This window comes from Theropithecus gelada, chromosome 14 (genome assembly GCF_003255815.1).
Source record: "Theropithecus gelada isolate Dixy chromosome 14, Tgel_1.0, whole genome shotgun sequence".
NCBI classification, from domain to species: domain Eukaryota; kingdom Metazoa; phylum Chordata; class Mammalia; order Primates; family Cercopithecidae; genus Theropithecus; species Theropithecus gelada.
Window position 1 is genome coordinate 80,854,024 of NC_037682.1, and position 24,667 is coordinate 80,878,690.

Below are 24,667 nucleotides of genomic sequence, written 5' to 3' on the forward strand. Positions count from 1 at the left end.
GCATTAATTGGGTGTAATCAGAATGTAGGTGTTAGGAGCATGAAAGTCATGGTGCAGCACTTGGAACCTGAAGAACTGAATTTCAGTTTTTGCTCTTTTGCTGAATTGCTTATTTGGGGCCAATTACAATTGAACCACATTATACATGCATTCATCATTTATATTTTCACTGTGATGGAGAGAATAATATAAAAAGGGTAAGCAATTCATCATCCTTTTATGACTGAAAAACAGCTCTTATTCTAAGTATGAGTTGATGGAGATATGTATCAGCTATTTTTTTTGTTTGCATTCGATCTCACTTCTCTTTGCTTTTCATTGATGATAATTTCATCCTACTGAGATTTTTGTATTTAAAGATATAGTACATATGAGTAATACATGTAGTCTATATAGTATAGATGTTGCCATATAAATGTTTTAAAAAGTATTATACTATATGTAATATTCAGTATATTATATATTTATAATCATGAGAATTTATGGTTTGGTCTTAACTGAAAAACTGAGATCCTTGATTAAGATTTAGTCTTGTCACAGATGAATATGTAAACTTATGAAAAACGTTTACAGTTTTATCTTATGCAAACATGGGGTAGTTATTGATAAGGATGAAAAAGTTCAAAGTCCTTTTCAAAATTTGGAGACTAAGGACTAATGGTAGTCTTTTAAAATTAATGGAAAAGGGGATTAATATTGACAGTCAGTTATATGCCAGGACACCAGGACCTTTATATATGTGATCTAATTTAGCACTCACAATAAAATATTGATGTAGATATTATGAGTTCCATTCCATATATAGATCAGAAAACAGATAAAGCAGTTAGGTCCGCATTTACCTGGAGTTACTCTAGCAGTAAGTGGAGGGCTGAACTCCATTCACAGATCTAATAGCATAGGTTCTGCTCCCTCTACTTGTCTAAGGCTGACTCTTAGGAGTCTCAGAATTCTAGTTACATACTCATTTCTCTTTTCTATTTGAAAGTGATAATTCTCCAATTTTAGATATTTTTGGAACATTTTAAGGCTATATATTTTATACAGGGGTCATATTCTGAATTTTCAAAATATTAGATATATGAGGGGGATTGTTTTGAAGAATACAAGAGGCTATTACAAGATAACCAAGCTGTAGAACATATAAGGATGCGACTGACCTAAATATCAACTAGACCTAGGAACTGGAATCTCATCAGGATGAGTAGATATCAAATTAATAAGGAGCACTGAACATTCAATCACATAGGGTTCACTATATGTCTATAACTGCAATAAAAATAATTCCACAACAATTTGATTTTGGGAAAGTCAGTTTACATATGCTAGCTCACTGCTCCTTACAACTCTGTGATAAAGGTTAATGTTATCTCCTCTTGGCTGATAAAACTGAAGTTCAAATACAGATAGTAGGTGTCAGGATCTTGGTTGGAACATATGTCTCTGATTCCTGTCCTAATGTGGGTGCTACCATACCACAGGTACCTTGTTGCAAATGAAATCTATAAACTTTGAGGGTGGATTTTGGTGAAGTTTTGTCTCCATGAACAAACTGCAAAGGGCAGAGCAGAGCAGGTCAGCTTGAGTCTGAGCCAAAAATACTGGTGGGCCAGCTGCATCTTTTCCCTCCTTCTCTAGAATTAAAAGCAACAAGAAGCCTCTGTCATGATGGCAGGTGGGCAATCTAGTTATTTTGCAATTAACAAAGTTTAAAGGGCACTTTCTGAAAAATGTGCCAATGGGCCTAAATTACTATCAGTTTTACACTAATGTGAGTAATCTATTATTCTTTGATTTATTTTTAGCTAACTCCGTTTTTCAACAGACTGTCTTGCATTTCATGTTTTGATTTAACGCAGAGGCATTTGCATAAATAATTTGAAATTAGGTATAGTGATTGTGATGTGAATTTATTGAGAATTTCACATCATTTACTTTTATTCTCAATACATTCACTGTTAAACAAGAAAAGACACCTAACAAATTCAGATTTTTTAGCATTTTGTTCCTAACAGTTTTAACACTGCTTTTGTTTGTACAATATGTTGTAGAGAAGCAGCTTGAAATAGTGGAGAGAACTTTGTCATTAGAGAAACCTGAGTTCGACTTCAGTTTATATAGTCTTTTTAATCTCAGCTTTCTGAAGTAACACTGCTTAATATTCAGATACTTTAATATTATATTCAATGTATGTAAACTATCTGGTAGGTCACCTGAACCCAATTAATTGTACCTACTGAAATTATAAAGAATATTCTAGACAGAGTTTAGCTACTCTTTAATGCAGCATCCAAAACAAACAGTGGAGCAAATGGCACTATTGCTGAACACTAGCCTAAAAAAATAAGCTTACACTAGCAGAATAAAATATTATTTTCCCAGAGCAAATCTCAAGCTGTACTCTTTAAAATTAAAAAAGGCAGGGGGTATATGAAAAATTTTCACTCAATTTTGCAGTGAATCAAAAACTGCTCTAAGAAAGAAAGTTTACTTTAAACATTTAAATAAGAAACAGTTTTAATACATGTGTGACATAAAAATTTTACGGAATATAATTTTGATTTAACAAAAGAAATCCTTTGTTAACCAGGAGGCAAATGAGAATATGTCGTCCAATAAAATGGAAAAGACTGAAGTGTTGAGACTTTCCGGTAGTTGATAGAAACACTGTATTCTATAATTATACATTTTAAAATAATGAAAAAAGCACAGCAAAAAATGTCTACAGGCTTCTCAAAGAATAGAACACCTTTCAAGTAATATGTAGAATGAGGAAAAAGCTCAGGAAGCAACAATTACTTTTTCCAACAGAGGGAAACAAGTAATTGTTTTCTTGCTTTCCTGAGAAAGCAAGCTGTGATATAAAATATGAAACTAACATGTGACTTCATTTTAAACAATGAATAGAAGAAAGAAGGAAACCATAGAACGTTCTTCTTTAGGTAGCAGAGAGTGTATAACTTGGAATTTTTTGGAGAAAATGTAATCATAGCCAATGTCTTCACTCATAGCTCACACTACTTATAAGTACGGACATAGGCATAATGATGCAAATGTCAATCATTGATTTTCAACTTTAAGAATCCACCTATAGACAAATGGAAAAACTCATTATGCAATAAAATATATTTGTTATCAACTTTTACAATGATAATTAAAGAGAAAGAAGATGAAGGCTGAGAGGTAGATGCAGGGAAAGTTGTTGGGAAGAGGAAGGCCATTAAAATCATCCACTCCCAATTTGGAAGTCAAGATATACAGAAAATAAAATATATGTGATTAAGGGAATTACTGGATGCTAAAATAATCAGGAGTTAGCTAATGTGATGAGAGAATTATATTAAAAGGAATAAGAAGATGTACAAGGTAAGAGATAATGTCTATAGTCATTTAAAAGTAGCTATTTTTTAAAAAGACATTCATATTAGAGATATGGAGGTGAAAATAAAAGGATGAAAAACTGAAACACTTTTTTTACTTTAAGCCCTGCTCTACTATTTGACTTTTAAAAATGTGAAAATATACATTTAATGAAAAAAATAAACTAGCATACTTAAAAGTCACTGAAAGGAGAGAGTTGATGCAGATAATTTTAAAAGTAATTGTCTTCTCTCTGCTTTATCAATTTATCCTGTTTTAGGGATAAAACTCATAGAAATTATCTATATTCTATGCTTGGTGGAAATGTAAATTAGTACACCCATTAATAAACTTCATGGAAGTTCCTCAACAAAACTAAAAATAGAATTACCATATGATATAGCACCCCTACTTCTGGCTACATTTCCAGCAAATTTTAACTGCACTCCCACATTCACGGTAGCATTATTTACAAAAGCCACATTCTATCCATCAATAGATAAATGAATTTAAAAATGTGGTGTATATATACACAATGAAATACTAGTCAGCCTAAAAACCCTAAAAAATGGGTTTAAAAAGAAAAAATTCTGTTATTTGCAACAACAGTATATTATTCACTTTTGTACTGCTACTGAGACCTGTTAGATAACTAACACATGTTGAATAAAGAAATAAATTATTGAATGAGCAGTACAAAATAATCAACATCTATTTCCAGATTAAAATAATTGTCCAACTATGTGACCAGCAATCGGGACTGCCACACTGTGTCTAGCGGGCATCATTCTAATAAGCTATTATAACATATTTCACTTAAAACATGAACAGAGTTGCACAATAATCAAAATGTTGATATTTTTTCCTCAAGGACCCCAGTTTTTCCCTCAGATAATAACAGATTTTAATAATTCAACCTCAAATACTGTTTAAAGCTAGTGCTTTCACTAATACTATTTGACCTGAATTGCATCAGCTGGGATCTGGAAGTATCTGCCTACATTGACTCTATAAAGCACACGTTGGAAACAGGATTTGTTAGAGAGTAATTTTAAAACTTTCTTCTGTAATAGAAACTGGGGACCCCGAAAGGGAAGAGTGTAGGAAGAGAGTAAGGGTTAAAAAATTATTTATTGGGTATAATGTTCACACCTTGTTCACACTACAAGCCCCAAATTCACCAAAAGGCATATATCCATGTAACAAACCTACACATAAACCCCCTGGATATTTTAAATTAAATTAAAATAAAATAAAAAATAAAAAACTTTCTGCCAGCCTAAGAAAATTTTTTTATTTTAACTGTATGTTAAAAGGCACTGAGTAATTATAAACTACTTTAGCAAGTAATTTATAACCATAGGTAAATGCTATTTCAGATGGTACGAATTCAATATCATTAACAACTGTGTTACAGTGGCCACTTTAAAAGATAATAAAGTACAACAGCATAGAAGAGGTGTACCTAGTAAGACATTTTGTTTTAATGGCAAAATAGCCATTAAATAGATTGTTTAAATTTATCAATCTCACGTATGTTAGGGAAAACTATCATTAGAATAAAAATCAAACTATTATAATCATAGTAAAAAGATACAAACAATTTTGTTTTCTCTGTTACTTTTCCCTTTTTCATAGTATCCTTACTTCTCTCTCCATAAATCAGACCCCGAATCACTGCACGGAAGCTTGTATACTATTTCCTCTATCATCTCTTATTTTTCATTTTCCCAAACCCTACCAACCACTATTTTTTGTTTCATACTTTTTACTATTCTCTTTCATATGTATCATAGACACCTCACATATTCTCATTTATTTATTTTTACTAACGCTGTTCTTTCTACATGAAATACCTTTTTCCATGCTGTACAGATTCAATTCCCTAGATTTCTTTAGGATGGAGAATACATCTTCTCCATAGTGCTATTGTTTAATTACAGTATTTCTATCATCTCTGTAATTTATAATTGCTAAAAAAGCTTATAATTGTGGATCCTTCACTTTCATAACAAGGCTGATTATACTCATGATTTATTTGATGTTCAAAACTTGGTTAAAAATATAAACCATGATGTTGATTTTTTTTCTTAGAAAACAACTCACTTTAAATAATGCGCTTTATCATGGGATTTCGAAAATGTCTCAGAGTCAGGAAATGAGTTAAGGTACTAAGTATTATAATAAATTAGGCGTAAATTAAAATAGACATTCTATATTATATATGTTGCCTATTGCATATATTCATTATATTTTGGATGTATTTACATATCCTATTTTCCCAAACTGTGAGCCCATAGAGGTAGGAATGCATTTATTTAACTACATATCATCATTACATATTTCTTGTACAGAAAAGTGGTACAGAAAAATAGGCACAAAAACAGTTTGGAAGAGTAAATACAGTTTTCTAAGCAGATCACCAAGCAGATGCTAAAAGAATGTGGAAAATACTTTTTCAGAAAGTATTCACTTCAGGAAATACTAAACCTTTGCAAAGAAAATGAATAAGTAAAACCTCTACAATATAACTTTATTTTCCATCTTAGTTGGTCCAAATTATCTTTTCCTGACAAGGAAATTAAGATTTCCCATATAAATAATTATTTTAAAGTATATTTCAAGTGGCTTTAACTACTAATATCTTGATGCTACTGTAAACACAGTTCATTTTACTGACAACTACTAGTGAAGTAAACTCATGTGAGTTGTGACATTAGTCTGGTATGATATCATCCCCTAAAAATATGTATAAGTAGCGTGCGTCTCCACTTCGTGTCCTTTAATGTGAATTAGAAGTGTTCATCAAGAGATCTTAACCCAAACTGCCCATATTGAGGGGGTTGTGGCTTAAACTAGTGATTAACCAAAATGGTCAGGAGTGGGAAAAGCTTGACAGTGAAGCACCTTTTCTTATTTTATTAATAGTTTTATAAAGATGTTCTTTTGTTTGATGCCATTTTTCCCACTACAGCTATATGTGCAGTGGATATAGCATTCTAAACTCTATATTACACTCATCTGTTTATATTTATCTCCTGTTACTAGACAGTGTTCTTTAAGGCAGATATTTCTATGTTCACAACAAAAACACTGTATGTACATATTTTTGTGCCAAGAAAGAAAGAAGTTAAATGATGCAAGAAATGTGTATACATATTTTTATGGAAAGAAAGAAGGAAGTTAAATGACCCAAGAAATATTCCTAAAAATTTCTGTATAATTGAGATTTAGGTGTTTAGGTGCCTGGACATATGATTAATGTGAAAGTTTTAAAGCCAAAGGACTGGAATAAAAAGTTATCATTATCATGCACCTTCATCAAGGTACCTGAATTATAAATGTCATGGATATGAAAACTTTGCTAACAAACAGATTTCCAAGTTTTGAACAATGACCCAATTATTTCTCATCCTGCCCTGGAGTCTTTCTATAACACGACCCATATACCACAACATTAAGCATAAGGCACAGTATTACTGAATCTCATCCAAGGTATTTATTATTGGAAGTACAAGAAGGATCTCATTTAGAAAATTTGCTTTAGTTATTACTCTAGGAATGGATTATTTAAGTAACATTTGATGAACTCTTCAACAGTAAATTAAGCAGAAAACAAATTGCTAGCATAATTATGTAATAAATGTAGATGTTATAAGTTTATAACTATGCATAGCCCACCTCATGGATTTTGAACTATATGTATAAAACATTATTTAAAGGAATATTAACCAGAGTTACTGAGTATTGTCATAAAAGTACATGCCAAGTGATTTACTTAGTGGTATGCTGAGTTGGTGAACTTTTCTTCTGGCGATCAAGTATGGAGCTAGAGAAAGAAGTTTGATCTTAAGAGCAAAGGTATACGTTGACCAAATAAATTTAGATATGATAGAAAACAGGAAATCAGATTATTTAAAGAATACATGACAGTTTTAACCACTATACATAAGGACAACAAGTTTGAGTGTCATATTTGGTTTGGTAGATTCCTGAGCCCTGGAATCAAAAGTTGATTCTCAGCATGTATCTACTCCCTCCAGCAACTCTAGTTCATATAATTGGGTTGAATGAACTGATATAGACAAAATGGAAAGAAAACCACATTTGAAAAGAAATTTTTAAATTTCTGTGAAATAGCCCAGTAGAAATGCCAAGTAGGAAATTAAATAAGAACATTCTGGCTAAGAGAATAGAAGTCTGAGTTGGAACTATTTGGGAGTCCTCAGAATATGGATAGAAACAATAATAGATAAAATGTAGGATGTGAACGAAAGAGAACTCTGAGTTATACCCTAAAGAATTCAAATACGTGTTCATTAATTGAGAAGGAATAGCTCACAAAGACAATGAAGGAGGAGGAGGAGCAGGAGGAGGAGGAGAAGGAGAAGGAGGAGAAGAAGGAGGAGGAGAAGGAGGAGAAGGAGGAGAAGGAGAAGGAGAAGGAGAAGGGAAACCAAGATAATATATTCTTAGGGAAATTAGGAAAAGAAACTGTTTTTACTTTTTTTTAACATTTACTCTGTTGAAAACTAAAGTAAGATGTGTAGTGACAAAAAATCCACTAATTCTGGCAACATAGTAGAAGATATATAGGAGTAGGCTTGTGTGAATGGGAGTAAAAAGAGTGAAGACAATATATTTATACAACTTTTTTGAGACACTTGGCAGTGAACAAAAGCTAAGAGTATGGTGGTGATTAGAAGAGAATCTGGAAATTCAAGACGTTTTGTTTGCTCATTTTTAGAAGGGGTTATTTTAGGTAAAGTACTTGGTCCAGAGCATGGAACAGAGAAAGCACTAAATACAGGATATATTTTATAATCATCATCATCACCATCCTCAACATTTATCTAGATCCTGTAAAATTATTTGGTAAAAGGTTAATAATATGAACAAATTATTGCACTATTTACTTCAAATGTGTTATTATTAAAACCAACCAACCTAATGAAATTGCTATTATTTCCCACATTTCTAAATAAGGTGTTGATGCTGAGAGAATTTGCCAAATAACTGATAGCTAGAAATTCAACCTTCATTCTGAAGAGCTGAAATTTCAACCTTCATTCTGTCAAATTTCAAAGCCCATGCTCTTTGCCTTCCATATACCGTTATTCTTAAAACACTGGGTGAAAATTGCTCAATTTAGTCCTGTGTTTCTTCCAAAGGCCTGCTACTAAATGTTTCATTTGAAACTAATTCCAAATGCTACAGAATTGAATTTGTCTCAGCAAACATATTATTTAATATATAAGTATTTTGCTTAATTTCCAAAATATTATAGATGTATATGATTTAGCACTAAATGATTCAATCCTCATGTTGCTGAGAGATGGTGTTTAAATCCCAGAGCCTTTCTATAAAATACACAATGCTTAATTGTAGCTTTTCTGTGGACAAAGTCCTATAAAATAAGAGGGGGCTCTTGAAAGTAGATGTACCATATTATCTTGTATTAGTCACTTAACTAAATCATTGCCGAAGAGGGAGAAACTTCAGAGCGACCATAGAAAATGACAAAAACAGTGATTTTTGTGTTAAATTTTTTGTAATATTTCAAGCTTTTATTACTTTTTAAAATGGTTTGAGATTTGCATAATGAAAAAAATCACTTTTTCAATCTTCTTAAAAATGTTGGAGTCTTCCTCATTTTTTTCCTCTGGCTATTCTTCCTAGAGGAAAATAAAAACTTGAGACAGAAGCTATGACCCAGATTCCCACACTAAGGTTCCAGAATTCAACTTCTTTCTGCTTTCTTTGTAAGCTGTCAAATTCACAGCTGAAGCCTTCGGTGCTTGTCTCATTAAAAGTAATTCCGTTTCCACAGAAAGGACGAAATTCTGTGTGGAGCTGTGTGTCAATGGGTCGGGTGGATTGGTGAGTTACTTATTTTGCTTGCTATAGCTCACTAGTCACCAATGATCCTCGATTCTAACTGGATCTAATGACAATGCAGAAATTCTCCCATCACCAGCTGAAGGCAGAAAATCCTCTACAACATAGCCAAAACTCTTCATGCTTGACAGCTTTTGCTGAAAAAAGTCGCTTCTTTGACAGCAGCTCCCTGGTCTGCCACCACCTTCTCCAGTTTAGATCTGTGCTGTCTGGGTTCTGTCGCAGCTAGATTCCCTTTGGAAGGACTTGGTGTCTCAACACAGAACTCACTTTGGATTCAGAAATGAGAAGAAAGAATTAAAATGTAGTGTAATGGCTGTGCCATCGTTGTTGCCAAATTTTGAGTCTCATTTAAGAGTGGGTAACTATGCTGTGTTCAGGCATTACAGCCTCGGTGACTTTCCTCTATAATTTACACTTGTGCTGTCCAGTTTAATAGCCACTTGCCACATTGAGATGTTCAATCAGTGTAAAACACAAAATAGATTTCAAAGACTTAATATAAAAGAAAGAATGCAAAATATTCCATTAATATGTGGATTACATGTTGAAATGATAATAGTTCTGATATATTGTGTTGCATAGAATGTATTATTAAATTTAGTATCATTTTTACTTTTTCTTAAAATTACAAATATAGCCACATCACATTTCTATTAGACAGTACAACTTTAGGCGTGCAAAGAAATTTAGATCCTGTACATTTCAGGGGAGAATTCAAACTTCTTAGGATATTTAATGGCATTCAAACTTGTTATGATCTGCTGCCTAACTTTTCTCTCCAGCCTCACTGACTGCCTTTTCCTGAGACATAGCACATGCTCCAGCCATACCAAAGGATATATAAATCAAATACACTAGGCTTTTTTACATCTCTAAATTTTGCACAATCTCTGTTATTACTAGAATACCCTATATTTAGCTAATTCCTACCCATCCTTCAAGACTCGGCTGAAAGTGACAGAATTCTCTAAATTCAGTTTTTATTGTTGTTGTTGTTGTTGCTTTTTCTGAGACAAGGTTTCATTCCTGTCACCCAGGCTGGAGTGCAGTGGTACAATCATGGCTCACTGCAGCCTCAACTTTCCAGGCTCAAGCGATCCTCCCACCTCAGCCTCCCAATTAGCTGGGACTACAGGCACATACTACCACACCCGGATAATTTTTGTATTTTCTGTAGACTAAATTTCTCCATGTTGCCCAGGCGGTCTTGAACTCCTGGGCTCAAGCAATCCCAGGAGGCTTTGGGAAGCCTCAACCTCTGAGAGTGAGTGCTGGGATTACAGGCATGAGCCACCACACCTGGCCCACAGTTCTAAACAGATATCTTCCACTGTGCTCTCGTTGCTCAACTCCCCTCCAATGTCATAGGATACTGTTTATGTTTTATTGTAATTATTTATTTGTCTTACTCCATAAAAGACTGTGAGACAGTTGGACAAAGGGGTTAACTACCCCCTTTATCTCTAGAGCCTAGGCAACCTAAGTATTTGTTGAATAAATAAATTTTAGAAAATGAGCAGCAATTTTTCATAAGTAAATTACTGAGCATCTACTATGAATCACTGTGTATAGCAGCTTCTGGTATTGACGCTACCCTGCATTTATTGTGATATGAAAGCACTAAGCTAGGCTAAGATAAATTATCAAGGATAACACAGCTTAGTCAAAAGTGCCTTTGATAGAGGAGACAGTGATTGAAAATCTATTTGTTTGATTTATCACTTACATGGTTTTTGGGAAATGGCTTACCTTTTTATGTAAATTTGTCTCCTCAATTACAAAATTATATGTATTCTAAGAAACCCTAGAGAGTGGATTTTTATACCTGCTTCCTAAATTGTTTTGTTATGTATATATTTTTTCTTTTTGTGACTAGTTTATTTCACTTAGTAAACTTTATTGTTTTTTGGGGAAATATAGTCATTTTCATAAAAATGTTATTTGTTACCATGCAGAGGATTTATTATTGTTATTTAAATGAATCACAAACACTTTAAAATTCTCAGTTTTAAATTCAAATAGAATAAATGTCAACAGATATATCCACTATGCATATTTCAATGGTGCTACTAGTTGCATTACTCTAATTATAAATTTTAATGTTTGTCTTTTTACTATATGGTAATTAGTATGTCACGGACTGTGTAGTATTAGTATTGTATCTACAGGGAAGATTTTATTTTTTCATTTTTTTTAAGTTCTGGAACACAAGTGCAGGATGTGCAGGTTTGTTACATAGGTAAACCTGTGTCATGGGTTTTTGCTGCACCTATCAACTCATCACCTAGGTATTAACCCCAGCATGCATTAGCTATTTTCCCTGATGCTCTTCCTAATTATCATTAGAGCAAACAGACCATCTACACAATCGGGGAAAATGTTTACAATCTATCCATCTGACAGTGTTCTAATATCCAGAGTCTACATGAAACTTAAACAAATTTACAAGAAAAAAAAAAAAAAACCCTATTAAAAAGTGGGCGAAGGCCATGAACAGACACTTCTCAAAAGAAGATATTTATGTAGCCAACAAATATGTGAAAAAAAACTCAACATCACTGCATTAGAGAAATACAAATCAAAACCGCAATGAGACACCAATTCATGCCAGTCAGATGGTGATTATTAAAATATAAAGAAATAACAGATGGCTGGCGAGGTTGAGGAGAAATGGGAACACATTTACATTGTTGGTGGGAATGTAAATTATTTCAAACATTGTGGAAGATGGTATGGCAATTCCTTAAAGGTCTAGAGTCAGAAATGCCATTTGACCCAGCAATCCCATTACTGAGTATATACCCAAAGGAATATATATCATTCTATTATAAATATACATGCACGTGTATGTTCATTGCAGCACTATTCACAATAGTAAAGACATGGAATCAGCCCAAATGTCCATCAATGATAGACCAGATTTTTAAAAAATAGTACATATGCACCATGGAATATTATGCAGCTATAAAAATGAATGAAATCATGCCCTTTGCAGGGACATGGATTGAGCTGGAAGCCATTATCCATAGTAAATGAACTGGGGAACAGAAAACCAAACACCGCATGTTATCACTTATAAGTGGGAACTGAATGATGAGAACATAGGAACACAGGGAGGGGAACAACACATCCATATATATTATATTGACCACATAGATACTAGAGCTGAAAATAGCCTAAAGAGCATAGAAAACTATAAAATACATTAAAATGAATTATGCGAATTAGAATTGTCTGATATTTAACTTTCATTTTTTATAGTTTATTTAATCATTGTTTATATAATTTCATGTTTAATAATGACTGTTTCTAACAACGGACTCTTAAAATTTAACATTTCTCTTACAATTACCTAGATGAGCTGGTTCCAGCACACCACTGGACTATGCCAATAAAATATCCTAAAATTCTTCTAGTCAATGATCTCTGTCATATTTTCAGTTACTCCATGACTTTGAAGGGACCACTGACTTAATTAGCTATAATAGACTCCCTTTTTATAAAGATCCAGTACAATAGAGGTGAAAGTATAATGATATAGAATGGAAAATATTATTACTTCTGTTTTCCTGTACTAGGAAAAGGTCTGCTCATAAAGTATAATTTAAGTTTGACCCTGCAGAAGGAGTGGACCTTGGCATTCTAGATGGAGTAAACAGAGCACAGACAGGTTAAGGTGGGTACTATGTGGTCAAGCTCCAGTCTGCCTACAGTTGAGGCTATATGATGGGAGGGCAAGCAGGCTGAGATTACAAGGGGGAGACCTAAACTTGAAACATAAAGAGGTGCAACAGAAGAGGTTTCTGAAGGCAGGTAACATGAACTAAACTGCAAGTAAGACTACACTGGCAATAATAGCATAAGAGAGTACAGTGGCACTCGAGAAGGATACAATAGAATATTACAATGACAGAGTTTAAAATGAACAAAGTTGTATTCCTAGGTATTTCATTACCTTTGTAGCAATTGTGAATGGGAGTTCACTTACGATTTGGCTCTCCGTTTGTCTGTTATTGTTGTGTAGGAATGCTTGTGATTTTTGCACATTGATTTTGTATCCTGACTTTGCTGAAGTTGCTTATCAGCATAAGGATATTTCGGGCTGAGATGATAGGGTTTACTAAATATACAATCATGTCATCTGCAAACAGAGACAATTTGACTTCCTTTCTTCCTACGTGAATGCCCTTTCTTTCTTTCACTTGGCTGCTTGCCCTGGCCAGAACTTCCAACACTATGTTAAATAGGAATGGTGAGAGAGGCCATCCTTGTCTTGTGCTGGATTTCAAAGGGACTGCTTCCAGATTTTGCCCATTCAGTATGATATTGGCTGTGGATTTGTCATAAATAACTCTCATTATTTTGAGATATTTTCCATCATACCTAGTTTATTAAGAGTTTTTAGCGTGAAGCGGTGTTGAATTTTATCAAAGGCCTTTTCTGCATCTATTGAGATAGTCACGTGGTTTTTGTCTTTGGTTCTAATTATGTGATAGATTACATTTATTGATTTGTGTATGTTGAATGAGCCTTACAAGGTATGTGAAGGAACTCTTCAAGGAGAACTACAAACCACTGCTCGAAAAAAAATAAGAGAGGACACAAATAGAAAAACATTCCATGCTCATGAATAAGAAAAACCAATATTGTGAAAATGGCTACACTGCCCAAAGTAATTTGTAGATTCAATGCAATCCCCAACAAGCTACCATTGACTTTCTTCATAGAATTAGGAAAAAAAGACAAAACAAAAAAATACTTTAAATTTCATATGGAACCAAAAAAGAGCCTGTCTAGCCAAGACAATCCTAAGCAAAAAGAACAATGCTGGAGCCTTCACGCTACCTGCCTTCAAACTATACGACAAGGCTACAGTAACCAAAACGTATGGTACTCATATCAAAACAGATATATAGACCAATGGAACAGAACAGAGGCCTCAGAAATAACACCACAAATCTACAACCACCTAATCTTTGACAAACCTGACAAAAACAAGCAATGGGGAAAGGATACACTATTTAATAAATGGTGTTGGGAAAACTGGCTAGCCATAAGCAGAAAACTAAATCTGGTTCCCTTTCTTACACCTTTTACAAAAATAATTCATGATGGATTAAAGACTTAAATGTAATACCTAAAACCATAAAAACCCTAGAAGAAAACCTAGGCAATACCATTCAGGACATAGGCATGGGCAAAGACTTCTTGACTAAAACACCAAAATCAATGGCAACACAAGCCAAAATTGACAAATGGTATCCAATTAAACTAAAGAGCTTCTGAACAGCAAAAGAAACTACCATCAGAGTGAAAAGGAAACCTACAGAATGGGAGCAAATTTTTGCAATCTAGCCATCTGACAAAGGGCTAATATCCAGAATATACAAGGAACTTAAACAAATTTACAAGAAAAAAACAACCCCATCAAAAAGTGGGTGAAGCATATGAACAGATATTTCACAAAAGAAGACACTTATGCAGCCAACAAACATATGAAAAAAAGCTCGTCATCACTAGTCATTAGGGTAATGCAAATCAAAACCACAATGAGATACTATTTCAGGCCAGTTAGAAAGATGATCATTAAAAAGTCAGGAAACAATAGAAGCTGGAGAGGATGTGGAGATAAAGGAACGCTTTTACACTGTTGGTGGGAGTGTAAATTAGTTCAACCATTGTGGAAGACAGTGTGGCGATTCCTCAAGGATCTAGAACCAGAAACACCATTTAATCCAGCAATCCCATTACTGGGTATATACCCAAGGATTATAAATCATCCTACTATAAAGATACATGCATACATATATTGCAACACTATTCACAATAGCAAAGACTTGGAACCAACCCAAATGCCCATTAAAAATAGACTGGATAAAGAAAATGTGGTACTTATACACCATGGAATACTATGCAGCCATAAAAAGGATGAGTTCCTGTCCTTTGCAGGGACGTGGATGAAGCTGGAAACCATCATTCTCTGCAAACTAACACAGGAACAGAAAACCAAACACTGCATGTTCTCACTCATAAGTGGGAGTTGAACAATGAGAACACATGGACCCAGGGAGGGGAACATCACACACTGGGGACTGTTGGGGGATTGTGGGCTAGGGATGGATAGCATTAGGAGAAATATCTAATGTAGATGACAGGTTGATGTGTGCAGAAGACTACCATGGCATGTGTATACTTATGTAACAAACCTGCACATTCTGCACATGTATCCCAGAACTTAGAGTATAATAAAAATAAATACATAAAAATAAAAGCACCAAAAAGTGAACAAAGGCCTGATTTTGGATGTTTACCATGAAGTGAAGCATTGACAATATGCAGGGCCACTTTTTAATGTAATTTGGTAGAGTTTGACACTCCCCTGGAATACAAAGTAAATAATGATCTTTGGAATTATGCTATACAATATTGGCTTTTGTTGCCATTGCTGTCGGTGTTTTAGTCATGAAGTTTTTGCCCATGCCTATGTCCTAAATGGTATTGCCTAGGTTTTCTTCTAGGGTTTTTATGGTTTTAGGTATTACATTTAAGTCTTTAATCCATCATGAATTATTTTTGTAAAAGGTGTAAGAAAGGGAACCAGATTTAGCTTTCTGCTTATGGCAAGCCAGTTTTCCCAACACCATTTATTAAATAGTGTATCCTTTCCCCATTGCTTGTTTTTGTCAGGTTTGTCAAAGATTAGGTGGTTGTAGATTTGTGGTGTTATTTCTGAGGCCTCTGTTCTGTTCCATTGGTCTATATAACTGTTTTGATACGAGTACCATGCTGTTTTGGTTACTGTAGCCTTGTCATATAGTTTGGAGTCAGGTAGCATGAAGGCTCCAGCATTGCTCTTTTTGCTTAGGATTGTCTTGGCTAGACAGGCTCTTTTTTGGTTCCATATGAAATTTAAAGTAGTTTTTTTTCCTAATTCTATGAAGAAAGGTAGCTTGATGGGGATAGCATTGAATCTACAAATTACTGGCAAATTATTATTTCATTTGAGGTTGAATATGAGAAAATGCAAGAAGTGTAGTTTGGAGGCTAATGTAGTCAGGCGTCCAGATGAGAAATGACGGTAACTTGAAAGAAAGTAATGAAAACGAAGACTATATCCTACATGGGCTGTTCAGTTTTAGGATGTTTTGTTGTGTCTTTTGTCATAGAAGTTTATATTAACTTCTTAGTGTCATATCAGAGCATTGTTGGCTTTTGCTATAGGCCAAACTGTGTGTCATAGAAGATTTCTATGTTGCAATCCTAACCCCAAGTACCTCAGAATGTGACTGTATGTATATATAGGTCTTTAAAAAGGAAACTAAGGCAAAAAAATCATATGGGTGGCCCATAATCTAGCTGAATGGGGTCCTTACAAGAAGAGATTAGGAAACAGACATGCACAGTATCATGTGAAGACACAAGGAGAAGATGGTATCTACAAGCCAAGGAGACAGATCCTCAGAAGGAACACAGCCTATTGACACCTTGATCTTGGACTTCCAGCCTCTAAAACTATAAGGAAATATATTTCTGCTGTTTAGGAACCACTGAGTCTGTGCGTTTGTTGTTATAGCAGCTCAAGCTAACTAATATAGTCCTCTGCAGCTGACCAAAACTTGCATTCACAAATACTACCCAAATCCTTAGACAAGATGAAATTAATTTTATTATCACAGAGATCATAATACTTGGAAAGGGCATTGGCCTTTGCCATATATGGACTGAGTTTGATTCCTGTATCTACAATTTCCTAGATACATGACCTTAGACAAGTTATTTAAGTGTCTCTGAGCTTCAGTTTATTTAATCATATCAGATACAGTAGGTCAATCACCAACCCAAAGTCTGGCACAGAATAGACACTTTGCAAAATTTAGTTTCTGTTTTAGCTCTCTCATAATTTCTTCTTCTCAGTAGGCAATCATAAAGAGCTCTTATGAGAATGGCTCTGAAATTAGATGAAACTTGAACTTCACTTGAATTAATCAAAGCTGATTTCAAATCCTGGCTCTGACATCTACTAGTTTGGATGTTTGAACAAGTTACCTAATCTCTCTAAGCCTTTGTTTTCTCATCTATAAAATTTTCATAAGGTGGTTATGAGGATTAAATGAGATTTTGCATGGAAAGTGCTTATATCGGAGACTGACATATAAATAAAGCTAAAGTAGTATTTTTTAGTATTAGTCACACACATTTTTATGAGTTCTTATTTTGCTACTAACTTCTTAGTTGTTGGTTTTTGTCACAACTATGACACACTCCTGAATAAAAACGATCTATTCTTCATATTTCACTAACACCTATGGCTCCTAACTTATATTTTCTCAGTTAGATACATGGCAAACATTAATTCAGCTATTGTCAAGCATTCTTCCAAGACATTCAAAACTAAAAGTGCTCATTAGATATGGTGATGCACTGAGTATTCAGTAGTTCTTCCAAAGTAACAACATCTTAGTACCTAAAATCATGGTCCTTGTCTCTATTGCCTATGTAGGCACCTCACGAAGCAAATTAGAACAGACATAACCTCTGTAATCAGGGAACTTAATAGCTAAAGCATCTTGATTGGATTACCCTAGTGTTTTAATAAAATCACTTATGGTCTAATTCTCCTGTCCTCATTTTGCTGCTGATGAAATCCCAGGATAGTACCAAAGTATTGGCTTTTTTCAACTCTGCTGCACTAATGTCTGCTGTTTCCCCTCCACACTAATCCTTTAATCATACCTTTGAGACACTAGAATGTAAAAACCATTTGGGATTACCTAACACACAGGAATACCAAGTTTTGCTCTGAAGCAGATGGAAGCAGCCAGTGTGGCTCCTTTTTTTCCCTTTAATCTCAAGATATCAGTAATTCTGCCCAAGCCTCCAGGGGACACTTCTGGCTGAGAAAAAACCCTAGAAATGAAAGTCCTATCTATTCCTATTTCACTGAAAGGGTGAATCAGTTTTAGAAACATTTCAAGGACTCAGGATTACACTGGGTCATGAGCTCATGAAATTGTGTAGGTAGTTATGGAAAAAGGAAATAATCATGGATATGCTTTAAGTTTAATTAAAAACTCATTATTATTGATGCAAAAATGGTACCTGTCCAGTTTCCAAGAACTCCAGCAGTGCAATGCCTGTTCATAATCCCTTTTCCTGGAAATAGATCCCTGTTTTTCTGTTTATTTGATGTGCGTACATGATCCACTTGACTAATAAATTGTAAGGCATAAATTTTTAAAAGTGTTACAATTATTTACATTTAATAAAGTATAATTCTACTTTAGATTTATAACTCTTCAATCCCCTAACCTCAGTTATTGGCTTAAAGGAGTGAGATGTTACCTGAACTGCTCATAGGGCCTTTTGTTTACGTTTTTCAAACTCAAACTAATAGAGAATCACTTTATTGCTTGAAAAATAGTTTTATTCTCCTCAAAAATATGAACCAAGAGCAGTCATTAGCCATTGTTCTAACCTCATGAAGAAATGAAAAGAGAGAACAATGCCTCCGCAAAAAAGAGGGGAAATTAATAGGTGTAGGGAGGTGAATCTGTCAGTATAAGATCCCTGCTTATAATTTTTAGTGGCCCCTACTATATTCCTGTTTTTCATAATTACATAAACAAGTAGATTCTCCTTTTTGCTTGATTTTAATTTCCATCACTTACAGTGACAACATCCTGTCTTTCTAATAGAAGTAAGAAAAAATACAAGGGAAGAAATAATTCTAGGGAGAAGTTAGAACTTTAGTTAGGCCACAAAGAAAGGGTAGAAAAGAAGAAATGCTTCACCAGATGAGAGGATATTGTAGATATGGGACAGAGCTTTATAGGGAGTGGAGTGACAGATATGGATATAAATTATGTTTTTTGTTGTCATTAGATTTTTCTGAATCATAGGTCCCATGTGGGTGAACAATGGAAGAAAGCACTAAAATAAAGAGAAGTACCCAAGTCAGACAGAGTTGCAACCTAATAATACTCTAGGTAATGAAGCCAGTTTTTGTCTCAAGCATGAAAGTTATAGAATGAAAATTATATTTAAAAATATTTTTCTGAGAAATGTCTGTTCATATCCTTTGCCCACTTTTTGATGGGTTGTTTGTTTTTTTCTTGTAAATTTGTTTGAGTTCTTTGTAGGTTCTGGATATTAGCCCTTTGTCAGATGAGTAGATTGCAAAAATTTTCTCCCATTCTGTAGGTTGCCTGTTCACTCTGATGGTAGTTTCTTTTGCTGTGCAGAAGCTCTTTAGTTTAATGAGATCCCATTTGTCAATTTTGGCTTTTGCTGCCATTGCTTTTGGTGTTTTAGACATGAAGTCTTTGCCCATGCCTATGTCCTGAATGGTACTACCTAGGTTTTCCTCTAGGGTTTTTATGGTTTTAGGTCTAACATTTAAGTCTCTAATCCATCTTGAATTAATTTTCGTATAAGGAGTAAGGAAAGGATCCAGTTTCAGCTTTCTACTTACAGCTAGCCAATTTTCCCAGCACCATTTATTAAATAGGGAATCCTTTCCCCATTTCTTGTTTCTCTCAGATTCATACAGCCAACAGACACATGAAAAAATGCTTATGATCACTGGCCATCAGAGAAATGCACATCAAAACCACAATGAGATACCATATCACACCAGTTAGAATGGCGATCATTAAAAAGTCAGGAAACAACAGGTGCTGGAAAGGATGTGGAGAAATAGGAACACTTTTACACTGTTGGTGGGATTGTAAACTAGTTCAACCATTATGGAAAACAGTATGGCGATTCCTCAAGGATCTAGAACTAGATGTACCATATGACCCAGCCATCCCATTACTGGGTATATACACAAAGGATTATAAATCATGCTGCTATAAAGACACATGCACACGTATGTTTATTGTGGCAGTATTTACAATAGCAAAGACTTGGAATCAACCCAAATGTCCATCAGTGACAGAGTGGATTAGGAAAATGTGGCACATATACACCATGGAATACTATGCAGCCATAGAAAAGGATGAGTTTGTGTCCTTCGTAGGGACATGGATGCAGCTGGAAACCATCATTCTTAGCAAACTATCACAAGAACAGAAAACCAAACACCGCATGTTCTCACTCATAGGTGGGAACTGAACAATGAGATCACTTGGACTCGGGAAGGGGAACATCACACACCGGGGCCTATCATGGGGAGGGGGGAGGGGGGAGGGATTGCATTGGGAGTTATACCTGATGTAAATGACGAGTTGATGGGTGCTGACGAGTTGACGGGTGCAGCACAGCAACATGGCACAAGTATACATATGTAACAAACCTGCACGTTATGCACATGTACCCTAGAACTTAAAGTATAATAATAATAAAAAAATAAATTAAAAAAATATATTTTTCCGGCAAAGGTTCACAAGGGTGACTGGAGGCAAGAATGGTGTGTGAGAGAGATCCATTGAGAAGCTACTGAAAAAAATCCAATTGTGAAATGACAAGAACTTTAAATAGGACACAGACAACAGAAAGCAAAGAAAGAGTTAATCATAAAGTCACTTCTACAAAGAAATCATTGTGTTTGGCACCATATTTTTTCTAGGGCTAAGTAATACATAAAAAGAAAGAGTTAAGAATGGTTTCATAATTTGTAGTCTGATAGACCAACTAAGAAATAGGATAGCCAGGCAGTAGAAGCTGATGTTTGACAGGGAATGTTGTGTTCTATTGTGGACACATGGATTACCACAAGGAATCTACAAAATGACATTTTGGACTCAAAAATTAACCTAATAATGGAGCTCTCATGAGAGGTCTGGGCAGTGGGGGATGATATGGGTGTACATGTAAAAATAAGAGGTAAAGTCAATAAACTGTGTGAAGAGAAAGAACAGAGAGCTTATGACAGAACTTTTGCTCAGAATTAAATAAATGATTAAAGGGAAGAAAGGTTGTTTGAAAATAATAATAATAATGATAGATTGAATGCTCCCACCCAATACAAAGAAATGCTAAATGTTTGGATGATGGGTACGCTAAAATTAGTGTGATGTGACCACTATACATTATATGTATTGAAAACACCACTATGTACTCCATGAATTTGTACAATTACTGTCAATTAAAAATAAAATTTAAAAATGTTGAAAAAATTTGTCAATGACATCTAACATTATTGAGAGTTAGATTTGGGTAAGCTTTTATGCACGTAATCTCAATGAATGTTCAAAACAACCCAGTGAGACTGGAATGAAATACTATCCTCATTTCCCAGATGAAGAAACTACAGCAGAGAGATTAAACAACTTACTCAAAGTCATATAACTATTAAAGGGACACAGAATAAGAATTTAAAATTAGTTCTAATATTGAAGCTTAGGCATTTATACACAAACCTGTTCAACCTACTGAAGGAAAGAAAAGTAGTCACTGGAAATAGAGGAGACCTACATATATCTAAGAAAGATGGTGCCCTACAGTGTTAAATGCCATAATACAAATAAAGATAACTAGGACTGAAGGAAGGCAGAAAGACACGGTGGTGAGTGACCTGCAGCAGCATTGTCTTAGTGAAGCAGTAGAGCATAATTCAGATTTGAGTGCAAAGTTAGGATGAAAAATAGGAGGTAAAAAGAATATTTATAGAATGCAAATTCTAGTATATGGAAATGAAAGAAAGGAGCGAATCCATCTAAGTCAGATAAATCCATATTAGGAAGGTAGACCCTAGCATATTAAGGAAGATTTTATTCATGTGATATTTTCATTCTTCAGAGTTATATAAAATACTGTGTGTACTGAAATGGAATGTATAGGTGTTGAACAAATTGCTGTAATTTCAAACTACATAACTTGTTAAAGTTATTTACTAGACTCTTAAATATCTTGTAACCCCATAACAAAAAGGAGATAATAGGTCGAAATAATCATACACTATAAACAGATGAAAAAAAAGTTCAATAGAATTCAGTAACATGCTGAAGGTCACAAAACTAATAAATGTTAGGAAAAAAACCAGGCTGCTGAAATTTATCCAGCACTTTTTCCATTATGTCATATAGAAACCTATATATCCAATTATTCAACTAATAGAAAAACCTAAATTTTTAGTGAGAAAAGAAATAAGATGGACAGAGCAGAACAAATTAACATTATTAAGCATTGCTTAAGTATTCTTGGAAATTTTTGTGAGACTAATGAAAGCTACATGTTTCAGAAGGTATCATATTATCATAAATGCACAGAGTAATAAAAAATAAAATTAATCACCAAGGAAGAAGCATATTAAGATGCAGGAAACAAGGCACTAACACAATGTAATAAGATAAATTCAATCATCTTAAAATTATAATAGAAAGAAGTGATGCAAATTAGTAAAAATTAAAATTTTACATTTTATTAAAGTGAGCCTTCTAAAATCTAAATTCATGATAATTTAAGGTGAGGCTGTAATTATTTCTCCTTCAAGACTGCTATATTTTTATATATTAGCTATTATTGTTAAGAGATAGGCAATATTTAAAAATATATAAATTGGGAGGGAGGCAGAAGAAGATGGCAAATAGAAAGCTACAAAGATTATTCCCTCTCCCACTGCAAGGAAGTAAGGGATGAAAAATATATTTCACACAAATAGAAACTAGAATAAGAGATTTTAATAAACAGACCTGAATTGCTGACACCACCCCTTCCTCACCCTGGCAGTGACAGAGAGCATATCCGGGAATTTGGAGAGGGAAAACACAGCAATTGTGAGGCATTGAATAAAAAGCAAGGAATCAAAGCATATTACTAGAAAAAAATCAATCACAAAGAAAAAATGTAAAATAAGAAAGGAAAAAATGATCAACAAATCAACTGGAAAACAAGTAACAAAATGACAGTAGTAACCCCTTACCTATAATGTATTACCTTAAATGTAAATGAATTAAATTCTTCAATCAAAATAAAACAGAATGGCTGAATGAATTAAAAAAAAAAAAAGACCCAACTATATGCTGCACACAAGAAACTCACTTCATCTATAAAGACACATGAAGACTGAAAGTGAAGTAAGGAATGAAAAAGATATTCCACACAAATGGAAACTAAAATAAAGCACGAGTAGCTATACTTATATCAGGCAAAATGGAGTTTAAGCCAAATCTGTAAAAAGACAAGACATTCACAACGATAAAAGGGTCAATAGAGCAACAGGATACAAGAAGTATACATATACATGCACTCAACACAGGAGTGCCTAAATATACAAAGAAAACATTGATATACTTAAAGAGATTGTACTGCAGTACAATAATAGTGGTGGATTTCAACACCCCACTTTTGGCAATGGACAGATCATCCCAATATAGTGAACTATCAGTTTCTTCACAGAGTTAAGCCACACTGTAGACCAAATAAACCTAACAAATGTTTACAGAAAAATTCATGTAACGGCCTCAGAATATGTATTTTTCTCAGCAGCACATAGACCATTCTCCGGGATAGACCATATGTGAAGTAAAAAAATAGTCTTATCACATTTAAAAATGTTAAAATTATATCAGATAACTTTTCTAACCAAAATATAATAAAACTAGGAATCAATAATATGAGGAACCTTGGAAAATGTACAAATACATGAAAATTAAACAACATGCTCCTGAGCAACTAATGAGTAATGAAGAAATTGTGAAGAAATGTTTTTGAAGAATAATGATACAAATGAAAATGGAAACCCAACATACCAAATCCTATGCGATGCTGAAAAAGAAGTTATAATAGGAAAGTTTATAGCAAAAAAACTTGTATCAAAAATGTGGAAGGATTCCAAAGAAATAAGAAAAAGCTGTATTTCTAAAAGCTAGAAAAATGAGAATAAAATAAACCCCAAACTAGTAACAGTATAAAGAAATAATGAAAATCAGAGCATAAATAGAATATAGAGTAAAAATAAATATACCACAGAAATACAAAGGATCATTACAGACTCTTATAAACAACTATACCCTTAACAAATTAAAACCTAGAAGAAATGGATGAATTTATGGGTATGTACAACCTACCAAGATTGAATAATGAAGACATAGAATATCTGAACACCTGAACAGACCGATAATTAGTAATGATATTGATTCAGAAAGTTCAGCACTGGATATATTCACTACCAAATAATTCTATTAAGCTTTTAAAGAAGAAATAATACCAATCTTTCTGAGATGATTTAAAAAAAGGAAGTACAAGGAATCCTCACAAACTCATGCTTGTATGGTATTTGCATAAAGAACAGACATATAGATCAATGGAACACAATAGAGAACCCAGAAATAAATCCAGGCATTTTCAGCCAACTGCTTTTTTACAATGGTATCAGAACACACATTGAGGAAGGGACAGTCTCCTTAATAAAGGGTGATGAGAAAACTGGATACTCATATGTTGAAGAATGACACTATAACTG

The 24,667-nt window shown here is 34.0% G+C and overlaps 1 protein-coding gene across 1 annotated transcript in view; it reads right to left on the reverse strand.

Moving 5' to 3' along the window:
* Positions 1–24,667, reverse strand: part of GRM5 (glutamate metabotropic receptor 5) — a 516,353-nt gene that overhangs the window by 292,890 nt on the left and 198,796 nt on the right. The window lies entirely within an intron of this gene.